The sequence below is a fragment of the Salvelinus sp. IW2-2015 genome, linkage group LG1 (assembly GCF_002910315.2).
Source record: "Salvelinus sp. IW2-2015 linkage group LG1, ASM291031v2, whole genome shotgun sequence".
NCBI lineage: Eukaryota > Metazoa > Chordata > Actinopteri > Salmoniformes > Salmonidae > Salvelinus > Salvelinus sp. IW2-2015.
In genome coordinates this window covers 42979224-42992438 of record NC_036838.1, presented here as the reverse complement: position 1 = coordinate 42992438, position 13215 = coordinate 42979224, and the positions used below count along the sequence as shown (strand labels likewise).

The 13215-nt window shown below is 44.5% G+C and overlaps 1 protein-coding gene across 1 annotated transcript in view; it reads left to right on the top strand.

Moving 5' to 3' along the window:
• LOC111967989 (rap1 GTPase-activating protein 1-like) overlaps positions 1–13215 on the top strand; it is a 149296-nt gene that overhangs the window by 96003 nt on the left and 40078 nt on the right. The window contains exon 4 of the mRNA XM_070445078.1: positions 9566–9659. The gene's annotated coding sequence lies outside the window, so the exon portion shown is untranslated. The remainder of the gene's footprint in view (positions 1–9565; positions 9660–13215) is intronic.

The window sequence follows — 13215 nt, the reverse complement described above, 5'->3', positions numbered from 1 at the left end:
AAACTGTTTGCTAAGAGCTGGCAGCAAGCTGATAGGTCTGCATCTTAGAGCCAGTAAAGGCTGCTTTACCCCTCTTGGGGGTAGCAGATTGATTTGGGCTGGAGGCCTGAGGACAAAACCTTCCGGCTTCAGCTCAGATTAAAGATATGAATGTCAGGAGTGTCTATAGAGTCAGCTACCATCCCCCCCTCCCCCCCCCCCCACCCCTCCCCATCGCCCCCTCCTCCGCCCCCAGCCCCCACGCCCCCCCCCGCTCAGTAAGCTTTTCCATCTAAGTTGACAACGCTAGGAAGTTTGTGCATTATTGATCGAAACAATTCATTTTTCCACCTCATCCCACACTAACTTTACCAAAATATTTCAAGAACACTGGTGCTGGGAGTTTAGGCTAGCAGGATTTCAAGGTGCTAATGAGTGAGGAATATCAGGACCTGCTTAGACAAAAGCAATTGTTACAGTAAAGACCAAACGATTTGCAATACTGTATATTGGATAGATAAATGTACGCCAGTATTGTCATTATAATAATTTATCAAATGAAATTGTATTTGTCACCTGGCTTGGTAAACAACAGGTGTTAGACTAACAGTGACAAATGCTATTTACGGGGCCTTCCCACAATGCAGAGAGGAGATAAACAAACAAGGTGTAGACGAACAGTTAAATGCTGATTTATTGGGTCCTTCCCAACAATGTAGAGAAAGAATAGAAAAAGAAGAACACGAGGAATAATACAACAATGAGTATAACTGGCTATATTACACCAGTACCGAATCGGACGTGCAGGGGTCTAATAAGTAAATTGAGGTAGATTAATGTACATAGTAGAGGTTATAAGGTATTATAGTGACTAGACAACAGACGAGATAATAAGTCAGTAGGCAGCAGCGTATGTGAATGAGTCCAAAAGAGTAGTCTAAAAATATAAGGGTTCCAATGCAAATTTCCTGGTAGCTATTGTTCAAAATGTTTAGCAGTCCTTAAATAGGTTTGTGATGGTAAAAGCTGTTCAGGGTCCTTGTAGTTTCCAGACGTGGTACATGGGTACGCTTTTCCCCTCGGTAGCAGAGAGAATCAGTCCTATGCCTTGGGGGTGGCTGACAGAGCCTTGCTGTGGGTTGCCAAAGTCATTGTTGCCATTAACTAAGCGGTGAGCAGCCAGTCATTAGATCCTCTCAAGGGGGCAGTTCTGTAGAGACTTTTTGTAGATTCTGAGGGTTCAAACCAAATCTTTTTTCAAAACGCTTCCTGAAGGAGGAAGAGGCTTTGTTTTTTTTTAATGCTTTCTTCATGGCTGTGTTGGTGTCTGTGTGGACTCATGTTAATTTTTTTTTTTCCCTTCACGTGATGTGGACACCGAGGAACGAAGTCCTCGTACATAGCTCCACTGCAGCCCCATCATTATGTTGATCCTAGGGCTGTGCTCGGACTTTCCTGTAGTCCACAATCAAGACTCCTATTGTCTTGTTGGACATTGAGGGAGAAGTTGTTTGTCCAGGCACCACACTGCCAGGTACTGACCTCCTCCCTGTAGGGCTGTCTCATCATTGTCGGTGAATCAGGCCTACCACCATCGTGTCATCAGCAAACTTTAATGATGTGTTGGAGTCATGCCGGACCACGCATTCGTGGGTGAACATAGTTACACCCTGAGGGGCCCCCGTGTTGAGGCCAGCGTGGCGGATATGTTTGTTGCCTACCCTAACTACCTGGGGGCTGCCGTCGGGAAGTCCTTGACTTACTGGGAGCTTGGGGGCACTTATGGTGTTGGAACGCTGGAGCTGTAGTCAATGAACAGCATTCTCACATAGGGTTACTCTTGTCACATGGGAAGGGGCAGTGTGGAGTGGCAATAGAGCTTGCGTCAGCTAGTGGATCTGTTGGGGAGATATGTGAAATTTGAGTGGGTCCAGGTTAAAACGATGACATAAAGAGCCCTTGTTGAACACTGTGGCCATGTTTAACGTTGATGAATTCGCAGAACGGGTGAGAACTTACTAAATGACTGAAGAGTTTGACTGTGTGTTGTTAGGTGGCTTCGTTTATTGTGTAATATTTTCCGTCCTGGTTTTAATATTTGTATTCATCACCCCTGAGATGATGGCGTTGATGTGAGCGCAATGACCAGCCGTTTCAAAGCAATTTCATGGCTACAGAATTGATTGTTATGTGGGCGAAGATTATTTAGACAGGTTACCTTGGTGTTTTTGGGCACAGGAACTATGGTGGTCTGCTTGAAACATGTAGTTATTACAGACTCGGTCAGGGAGGGGTTGAAAATGTCAGTGAAGAAACTTGCCAGGCGGTCAGTCCATGCTCTGCGTACGCGTCCTGATAATTCGTCTGGCCSCGCGGACTTGTGATATGTGTGAATCCAATCAGTTTTCATACATTGATTCAAAACATGCATACACACATACACGATAACATACACACTATATATACACATGGATTTAGTACTGTAGATATGTGGTAGTGGTGGAGTAGGGGCCTGAGGGCACACAGTGTGTTGTGAAATCTGTGAATGTATTGTAATGTTTCTAAATTTGTATAAACTGCCTTAATATTGCTGGACCCCACGAAGAGTAGCTGTTGCTTTGGCAGCAGCTAATGGGGATCCATAATAAATACAAATACAAACCACCCGAGCCACTGCCTGTTCACCCTGCTATCATCCAGAAGGCGAGGTCAGTACAGATGCATCAAAGCTGGGACCGAGAGACTGAAAAACAGTTTCTATCTCAAGGCCATCAGACTGTTGAATAGCCATCACTAGCACATTAGAGGCTGCTGCCTATATACAGTACATAGACTTGAAATCACTGGCCACTTTAATAAATGAAGCACTAGTCACTTTAATAATGTGTAGATATTTTGCATTACTCATTTCATATGTATATACTGTATTCTATTCTACTGTATCTGAGTCTATGCCGCTCTGACATTGCTCGTCCATATATTTGTATAGTCTTAATTCCATTCCTTTACTTAGATCTGTGTGTATTGTTGTGAAATTGTTAGATATTACTGCACTAGAAACACAAGCATTTCGCTACACCCACAATAACATCTGCTAAACGTGTATGTGACCAAAAAAAWTTGATTTGATTGATTTGTTCGAAGCAGTTTGAAGAAAAAAATCTGTGCTTTGGGGATTGTGTGGCTAGATGCATCAGCATAACAATACCTGGGTGGTTCAGATACATCTCTAACATTTGTTTTGAACACAATTTCTATATTTAACTCTGCTGCTTTCAACTGGTGGTATAGTCATGGCTAGCCTTGAATATGGCTAGCTTTGCTTTTTGCTGCTTTTGGAGTTGAATGCACTTCAGTCAGCCACTGATGTCCACCTGGAGCACCTGCTGAGATCACTGGCCATCCTCTTAATGACTGTAATCACCTAATTAGTCACCTTGTCAGCAGAGCAAAAGCCATAGCTGAGCTGGGCTCCCATCGGACCATGACCAGAGCAGAGCAGTACAGTACACTGAAGACAGGGACAAAGGATGACCTGGGTCGGGCCGGAGCTCATTACGGAGCAGAGGAGCTTACCTCCATCCCCAGTGGTCAGGGTGACTGGCGCTGACACTGGGAATGAACTACGAGGCTGCTGCCTGCCTGTATTCCATCATCACGTTGGGCTTCAGGGGACTGGGGACAGGGGCCATGGCCTTGCCTGTCTGTCTGCCGGGCTGTCGTGTTGTCTCACACCACACTGTTTCCAGCACAGGGCTAACAAAATCAATGGAGTTAGAGTTCCAAACACAATTGAATTATGAGAAGCAGCGGTGGGAARCAGGGTTGACAGGGTTCTCATTTGCTGTGCGTCCAGCCATGTGTAGTCCTCCTAGTCCCAGCAGACTCAGAGGGAACGATGAATCCCACAGCCCCAGGACAGACCAGACAGGGGTTACTTACTGATAAAAAAAGTGATAAAGCTACTCCTTCAGTCACACTCAGTGAGGAGGCCATTGCCCCTCTCCTTACCTCTCTCTGTCACACACACTCAATATAGTATCTGTGCCTCCTCCCACATAGGGATTKTTAGTCTCTCAGCATGGAGTGAAGTATCTGCAGTATGACAGTGTGTAAATGTGAAATTTAGCCTAGCTGGCTCCACAGATGACTGCAGGGGCTGAAAAGACAGTGGGAGAGGGAGTGAATGGGGAGGGAGTGAGAGAGAGAGAGAGAGAGAGAGAGAGAGAGAGAGAGAGAGAGAGAGAGAGAGAGTAGCAGGGGGTGAGTGATGATGCACACTCTAATAATGCCAAATGCCAAAAGCATTTGTTTCTAAATATTACTCAAATACATTGATCTTTGTCTGGGCTGACAATGAGAGTGATTTAGGATATTGACTCCCCATGACCTGGTTTGACTCCCTCATTCTCACTCTGTTTGGGAACAAAGATACCCTGTTCATCCTATTGTCAGCTTTGCCAATTGAAGAGGCCCAGATTGAGATATATGTCTAGCCTCACATGCCACGCACCTCATCAGACCCTTCCAGGCTGCCTGGGTCTCGGTCTGGTTGTCGTCTCCTGAGGGGAAAGTTTATCGGAGGTAAAATTATCTTCCCTGTGTGAGTTCCAAAGTAGTTCACCTGGGAGATAGACAGGGGGATACTACTGGCTGTGAAAAACTAAGCCAAAATGGTTTTGTGTGTCTATTGAGACTGGTGTGGAACCACACCCAAACAATGGGCTTTAGGGAGCTCTGGGCAGGCCTGTAAGACTAAACTCTGAGCTGGGTGTGGACCACAGGACTAAGTCTTCCTCCCGTCAATGGCCTTTGGTTTCCTCACCAATGGGAATCCACCCTGGTCCTTTGTCTAGCTGAGTCTGGGCGGTCCAGGTAGGTCCAGGTGGAACCCTCTTCCAGTGTAGAGCTGCAGCAGGCAGCAGCCAGAGAACATGCCTCAGAGCAGGAGGACAGGAGCAGGTAGCATGGGCCTTGGAACCAGGAGAGGGAGCTTCTCTGACACAATCCTCCATAAGGTGCAGCATATCTGGTAAGTACTCATAGGGGAGGTGGAAAGAGACTGAAGTCTGGCTCAGTGGGGAATGAGATAGACTTCTGGTCCTGGTAGACATCATTTGAAGATTATGTTATTTACAGATGCATTTGACTGTGTTTTATTTGAATTGTCCTCTATGAAAGACAGAATCTCAGCAGAATCATTGGTTAATAGCTGACTTTGTCTTCTTGCCTCTTATGCTATTTTAATCTCCATATGTGAATCCACCATTTATGTTTGAGATTAGATATTTTTTTGTGCTTTTCAGCTGTCCGCTACAGAGTCAAATGGAGCATGTGCTGGATGGGATAATTATTGTCAGAGGGATGAGGTAGATAATGGGGACTGAGTGATTTGATATCTTGTATGGTAGATAATGTCCTTCTTAGCACTTCGCATCATGAATCTCACTAATGTCCATACACCCACTGCACTCTGCTCACTCATGTCCATGTGGTGTGTGTGTGTGTACATGTGAGAGAAGGAGAGAGAGGGGGAGGGAGGGGGAGAGAGAGTAATGAGGAAGGGAGGGGGAGAGAGGGGAGCTTTCCACAGCATCATCTGACAGGAGAGGCTGAGATCTAACAGTAGGTGTTAGAGCGCTAACACTGAATAAGACAGAGAAGTAGAGGGAGAGAAGGAAAGAGAGAAAGAGGGGAAGACATTTGGAGGTGAGCGATAGCAAAAGACCACTCTGAAGCAATTAAGTAAAATGAGAGGAGAGGCAGAAACTAAGAGCCTGTGAGAGACGGAGACAGCGAGAGGGAGAGAACATAGTTGTATCCAATACTTTCCGGGCTAGGTTCTGCTGCATAGAGCAGTGCTGATCGTCCACTGATCTCTTCATCTCATGCTGGACCTGCCTCTGCACTCCATTTGCTCTGCTCACACTGGTGCCTAGAGTAAGTAACCCTGCTTTCATTGTGCATTAGCTGCTGCGGTTGATTAGATAGCCTGCTGTCTGTCTGTGTTCTGTCTGGCTGGACTGGCCGGTTAAGCTCCGGTAACTATCAGTGTGTGTGGGTAGAGGACAGGTGGGTTTGGGCAGTGGAAGAGAAAGACGGGACCATTATGCTAGATGTTAGCTATAAGAAGACAGGTGATTACGGAGTATGTTGGTGTAGTAGAGGGGTGTTTGTATACTTGATGTTGATCCAGGAATCTGATAGTGCTTGGATTCATGGTTTTATGTCTCCTGGCTATGTTTGCAATCCCAGGCCAAACTCTGGTGGATTATGACGTATTTAGGCATATTGAAATTATGGCATGGGGTGTCATTTTATTTCCATTGCAATTTCCTACCATCATTACAGGCAACGCGAGAGCCTATGACCATCCAGTAGGTTCACGACGAGCTAGGGTGTTCTGGGTGGGGTTGAGGACGGGCTCAAACCGTGAGCTACAGCTCAGAGGATCGCAAATTCAATCCCAGTACTAGGTACGTGTTTTGTCATCTTTTGTTTTTCTGTTTTAGCCCTATCCCAAACCTTAACCCTTACCTTAACCACTCGGAATGAATACCTTAACTTAATCGTCAAGGTTAACCCTATCCCAAACATTAAGCTTAACCACTCAGAATTTATACCTAAACTTAACTGTCAAGGTTAGTTTTGGTTTCACTGACAGCTGACATATGACAGTTACCATACTGCAAAATATGCCATAATTAAAATGCCAACACACTCCATAATCTGCAGACTGCACCACAGACAGCCCCACAAGCCATAATTAACGGCCCCACTTGCCCTAATTAAAAGGGCCAGCCATGCCATATCTCTGTTGCTTTAGTTATGGCCAGATATGGTGTTTTCTTTGGAGATTTTGTTGTGCAGTCCTGATGAGATAACAGTCAGTGACGCATTAAATACTCAATGTCTTCATAAAGCTTTATTAGGGACTAGTCCCAGACCCCTACATTGATACTATACCTCATTAAGTACATGTTGATATGATACTGTATAATATAAGCCCTCCTCAACAGACTTGGTTTGCTGCTGAAGTTAAACACTAGATCAAATTGGATTTTTACTGCATCTTGAACCATAGTATCGATCTGTTGATTGCACCAATAATTAGTGAATGTTTGCCCTCAACATTGCTACCTTTTCAATGTTCTGCAGGAGATGTGTTTATACATTTTGACTGGTATGGATTATACCAAACAGGGAGCACCTTACTGAGGATATTGAGCTATTGTCTTGGTGCAAACATGCTCTCTCACTCTCTCTCTTTCTTTGGCGCTCAGGGACTAGAGAAATGCATTTGTCATTCCATTGTGTTGCAATATATGCAAACCAGTCCTGCTCATTTGTATTTCCAGGTATACTCCACACCCACCAGAGGAGTAGAGAGAGCTAATTTGCATCATCTTATCAGAGCCCATGACCCAGCAGTACTGTGTGGAGGAAGGCTTTTCAGGTTTTCCTTGACAGGAGGTGTCCACGGTCAGTGTGGGACACCCAAACGCACACGCACACACACACACACACACACACACACACACACACACACACACACACACACAGCATTCATGGTAGTGGCATCTTAATCAGATTTGTGGTTGAAGGTTGGTGACCTCTTCACCGGGGGCTATTTTTGGACAGCTGTATTATGTAATGGCTGCATGACTCTCATTCTCTGATTCAGTTCTCCAGATTATACCTGGACCAGGACATGCTCTCTCTCTGCCAATCACTCCTCCACTGCAGTCTGTTAACTGAGCCACTTATGGATGACTAGCTGCACCAATCACTTGTTTCACACAACGTTCTGTCATTTAGGCCAGTGTCACTATTAAATAAAAATAGTTCAATAAAATATGTATAAGATTACTGTACGTAGTACTAACTCGAGGTGCGCAAAACCATTGCTCTGGACCATTGCTCTGTATTTTTTAAACATTCATAGTGTGGCAGGTGTCCCTGTAATTGGTATTGGGATGTGACACACTTGGGATAGTATTGCTACTGTCACCAGTCACACTGAGACCATCATCTCTTCTCTCTGTAAAGCTCACCCTTAGTGTTGAGATTATGACACACTCACTGGATGTGTGCTTTGTTTGGTGGCTTTTAAACTACCATTGATGGGCACACACACACACACACACACACACACACACACACACACACACACACACACACACACACACACACACACACACACACACACACACACACACACACACACACACACACACACACACACCTCCCGTAATCCGATCCATTAAGCAGGCTGTGTGTGTATTCCTGGGGTGAGGTGACCAGTTGTCAGGCTGAACCCTCTGACCCCTCCCTGTGTATTAGTGCCTGCTTTACCCAGCCACCATCGAAACCAGCCTAATACCAGATGCCAACGTGTCGTACTGTTGTAGGATGGAATAAGCACTGCAAGGCCCTGCTTTGTAGTGGGGCAATATTACGATGTGCCATGCTTTGGTTAAGAAAAGCATTTGAAATGAGCTCTCCGACATGATTCTGAAATGTTTTCATATAGAAGATATGAAATAATGCTGTTAAAGGAGTGTCTGCTCCAGGTCAACAGTGTGTTGTCAGTGATGTTCAGTGGTGTGCACTGGCGGTTTCTGCAGGGTTAATGGGCAGGGAACCCGTCAGCTGAGTAGAGCTGCAATTTAAGGATAACAACACCACTTGGTAAATAGGCTTATTGAACCTCCAAACCACCCCCTGTGCCATGTGATTGAAAAGTGTGCATGCATGTGTATGTGTGTGTGTGTGCGTGCCTGTGTGTGCGTATGTGAGAGAGAGAGATTTACATATTCTCAGCAGCTCACCTTCCCTGCCAGCCAGGTTGTTGTGCCAAGCCTTACTCCTTCATAGAATGCCTCCTGCTTCAAGCCTCAGCGTGGTGCCCTCTGTTCAAGGTTCTGCGTGTAGAAGGCTCTTCCATTTATTTAATATGGGCCGTTAAAAGCCTGACTGCCAGTCGATCCAGCAGTTGACTGCTTTGTGAGACGTTSTGTGAAGTAACATGTTTTGACTCAATCATACAGCTCTGGCCAGGCTGCTAATAAGATCTTGTCACCAGAGAAAACATGATCAGACAGAGGGAGGGATGGAAGAGGAGATCTTAACCTCCCTTTTCACTCCGTGTTGTTCAAACCAAAGAACAACCCAGTAATTTCAAATTCTATTTCAATGGTTCAGACATTCCAGTTGCCTGACAGCCCTAGTTATAGCCTGTCTTCACCACTTCACATGCTCAGGAGACAACACTGTAGGCCAGTCGAGCAAGACAGAAAGACAATTATGGGTTAATCCCAAGTATTTACTGGGGAGAGACTGGAAAGACAGTCAGCTCAGTCACATCATCTACAGTGTGCACCTTTCTTTAATGTGAGGTCCAATCTCGCACCTCCCTGATTGCCAGAATTTATGCTACAGTTTCTCTGATCTCTACCGAAGATGTTGAACTCAAAACCAACCAAACATGATTTTTCCAATGTAATCGACCCTACCCCTAACAGTAACCCATAATGTCATAATATATCCATGTCAATAACTCAAACTTTTCCTTTGTGATTCACAGCAAACAGGATGGAAGGATTCCTCGTATCTCTGACACACTAGAGCCCTTGCTGTCACACTCTCATCCTCCGTATCGCGCTCGCTCGTTATCAAAGGTAGGAGTGGAGTCCAAGCCCCAACTGCACCCTGTCAGCTCTAGTATTGAACCTTGACCTCTCACCTATTTTCACAAGTCTCTCTCTTGCCTGTCTTTTTMTTTCCTCTTTTCTATTCATCCCCACTCCTCCCTGTGTTGTTCTATTGCCCTACTCTGTGTGCAGGTGAAAGGTGTCACCAATCAGACAGGGGTGGCAGGTAGCCTAGCGGTTAGAGTGTTTGTTACTGGAGGTTGCTAGTTCGAATCCCCCATCCAACAAGGTGAAAAGAAAATCTGTCGATGTACCCTTGAGCAAGGCACCTAACCCATTATAGGCACCTAACCCATTACCGTTGATAATGGCAGACCCTAGCTGTGACACCACTCTCCGAGGGTTTCTCAGGGAGAGTTGAGATATGCAACACAACATTTTCTTTACAAATAGGACAAATTTACAAAAAATGAATATTATTATTATTATTATTTTTATTATCTAGCTGTAATCTAGTCGATAGTCTGCTCTGATACTTAACTCACACGGAAGTGATGGCCTATATGCCACAAGTTGCTGGGGTTAGGTTGGCTATTTATTAAAATCAAAGTCATTATCAAGGGCCTATGATCTACTACTTTTAGATAAATAATATATAGGTTGTTCCAACAGCCAAGGACAAAGCTTTTGTTTTATAGTCCGGAAGATGCTAGTAGGTGCACTTACAAAACACCTTGAATAATTATATGATACTGGGGGCTGAGGAATATAGAGAATGCTCTCAAATTTACACATATACATAAATATTTTAGCAAATTGTTTTCATTCTTGGGTCCCAGCTCATCACAGGTACATAGGGTCACCTAAAGAATATCTGTGTCTCAAAACCCACATCTACCCCTTACATTATGGAACTCGGGGGAATCGGAGTGTTAGAGTGAGGTAAAGAGAGATTCAGTGGTCTAGACTCTGGTGGTCCGTCCTCAACCTCTGTAAACCTGCTGTCACTCACTCAGATGACTGAATCACTCTCTGTGGTTTTGGCTCATGGGAATTCATTTATGCTGATCTACGAACCCAGGTGATGTGATTAGTTTGGACATGAGGAATATTCAATGATTAAATCTGCAGTAATGCACACATTTATAGGTGAATGTCCTTGTCAAGAAGCTGTCAATGATAGTTATGCATAATGCATTATCTTGTAATATATGAACAAATTCAGCAGACTATAAATCACAGAGTTCTTCATCAATGTAGCTGTATCAGGTAAATGCCTTTGGTCCAGACTGTATTGCTGTAGTATCTAGGCATATTTTCACTGCTGTGTGCTGTGGCTCAGTGCCTTAGTACCTCCGCCTGCAGATGTCTCTCTGGTGGTGGTGGTGGTCCTGGAGACACTGCTGCCCACTGCATCAGTCAATCCCTCTGATGGAAGGATGTGTGGAGAGCAGAACAGACCAGACCAGAGCAGCTGCTGTAGTGTAAACGGTGTGCTCTACCGCTGCTGGCCAGAGGAAGGTCATGCAGGAGCCTGCCACTGACGGCCACGATGAATGATGGATTTTCTCAGAGGACATTATTGGAGAGGAGTGGACGGTAGGTTGGCGTGGCCAAAACATTGGTAGGTCTCACCACAGGTAGAGGATGGGAAATTCAGGTATCTGGTATTGGAGTGGTGGGGCGAGATGAAAACTGTGATGGGGCTATGGGTTATAGTGGTGATGGAATAGACCAGGGAATCAGGTCCATCTTCCTCAGCCCAGTTTGTCAGGTCCCTTCCATTATACTATGGGTTTGAAATAGTCTGAAATAGTCTGGAATAGCTGAAAGTGTCAAGTCCTTTTATGCAACAGCCTTATAGTGATCATAGTCATTGTTTTGTGGTCAATAGGGTCAGTGTGAGAGCTGTCATAACGTTGCCCTGTTGGGTGAGGTTTATGACCCCCCCCCCCCCCCCCCCACCATAAATACCTTTCCCCCTTTTCTCTCCACTCTACAGAATGGACTCTTGGAAAGCCCTGTGTTACCACAGAGAAAGTATGGTACCATCAGAAGGTTGGGGAATGAACAATATTTCCCTTTCTCAACCAGTTGAAAGTGTCCATTGGTACTTAAAGAATATGATGCCAGATCAGTTGTTGTCTGGGACATTATATCTGATGACAGGACGACATAAATTGTATCTTGGAAAGTCTACTGTCCCGTTCGTCATAAGGAGTAGACCAAAATGCAGCGTGGTATGTTTCCATCCTTTATTTTGGAATAAAAAACTTTAAAGAACAAAAACAACAAAACGAACAAACAAAACGTGAAACTATAAATATGCTCACAGGCAACTATACATAGACAAGATCCCACAAAGCACAAAGGGGAAATGGCTGCCTAAATATGATCCCCAATCAGAGACAACGATAAACAGCTGCCTCTGATTGGGAACCATAACAGGCCAACATCGACATATAAACGCCTAGATGACCCACCCTAAATCACACCCCGACCTAACCAACATAGAGAATAAAAGCTCTCTATGGTCAGGGCGCGACATCTACACATTCTAGTTATCGGATTCACATGGAATTGTTGTGCAATTTAAATGTTTAAATGTGAAACTATTTGTGAAAAGATTAAATGTAATTTTAGCCTCCTAAATAAGATAATTGTTTCATAGTAAAATGTAGGCCCACTCAATGGCCATGCCCAAGTGAACAGAAATTGGTTGAGAACTATGAAACATGCCCTTCTCCCCCCAGTACAAAAGCCCGTTGACGGAAGTCAAACTTTGTTACCGATGACGTGAGGACTGGTGTCCATACGTTTAAAAGGGCTAATTTCAACTACAACCGAACAAAATTAACATTTAGTTCCAGAAATGTTAAGACTGCTGTCCTAAAGTTTAAAAGGGTGAATTTCAACATGGAGGTGACGATCACCACGCTGGAATGGTGAATTTCGACTAGACCAGCCAGAATACAGCGTGAGCTGATTATGGCAACTTGGTATGAACTTTGAACGTTTATTCACTAAAGAAGAAGTGATACCTTCTAGACGTCGAGTTATCAGCTGCAGCTGTAAACATACGTGGCCTAGGAAAGGACAGACAATCTCAGAAGAACGACAGGGTATTTTAACTTATCCGCTCAACACAACGACAAGAAAGATTCTTCAAAGGACAATGGCGATCTCTGCTGGGTAAACCAGTCATCCATCTTTGACCCATCTATCGAAGCGCAGCTCAGAGTAAATATATATATCTTGCATTTTCCTCTTCCGAATGGGCGGTTATTAGAATGCGTAAGATTCTGTATTTACTGTAGCATAGCTTCTCAAGGTCCGATAGAGATTCAATCCCTTTGTCCCGCAGTCTTCCCGCTCTTTCATTCAAACCCAACCCCCTTCCTTTGTGTAACCAGCCGTCATATCGGGTTAGCCCACTAGGGGCTTTTCATGACATGATTAGTAATCGATGGGTGATCTATCCTGTGTATATGTATATATATACAGTGGGGAGAACAAGTATTTGATACACTGCCGATTTTGCAGGTTTTCCTACCTACAAAGCATGTAGAGGTCTGTAATTTTT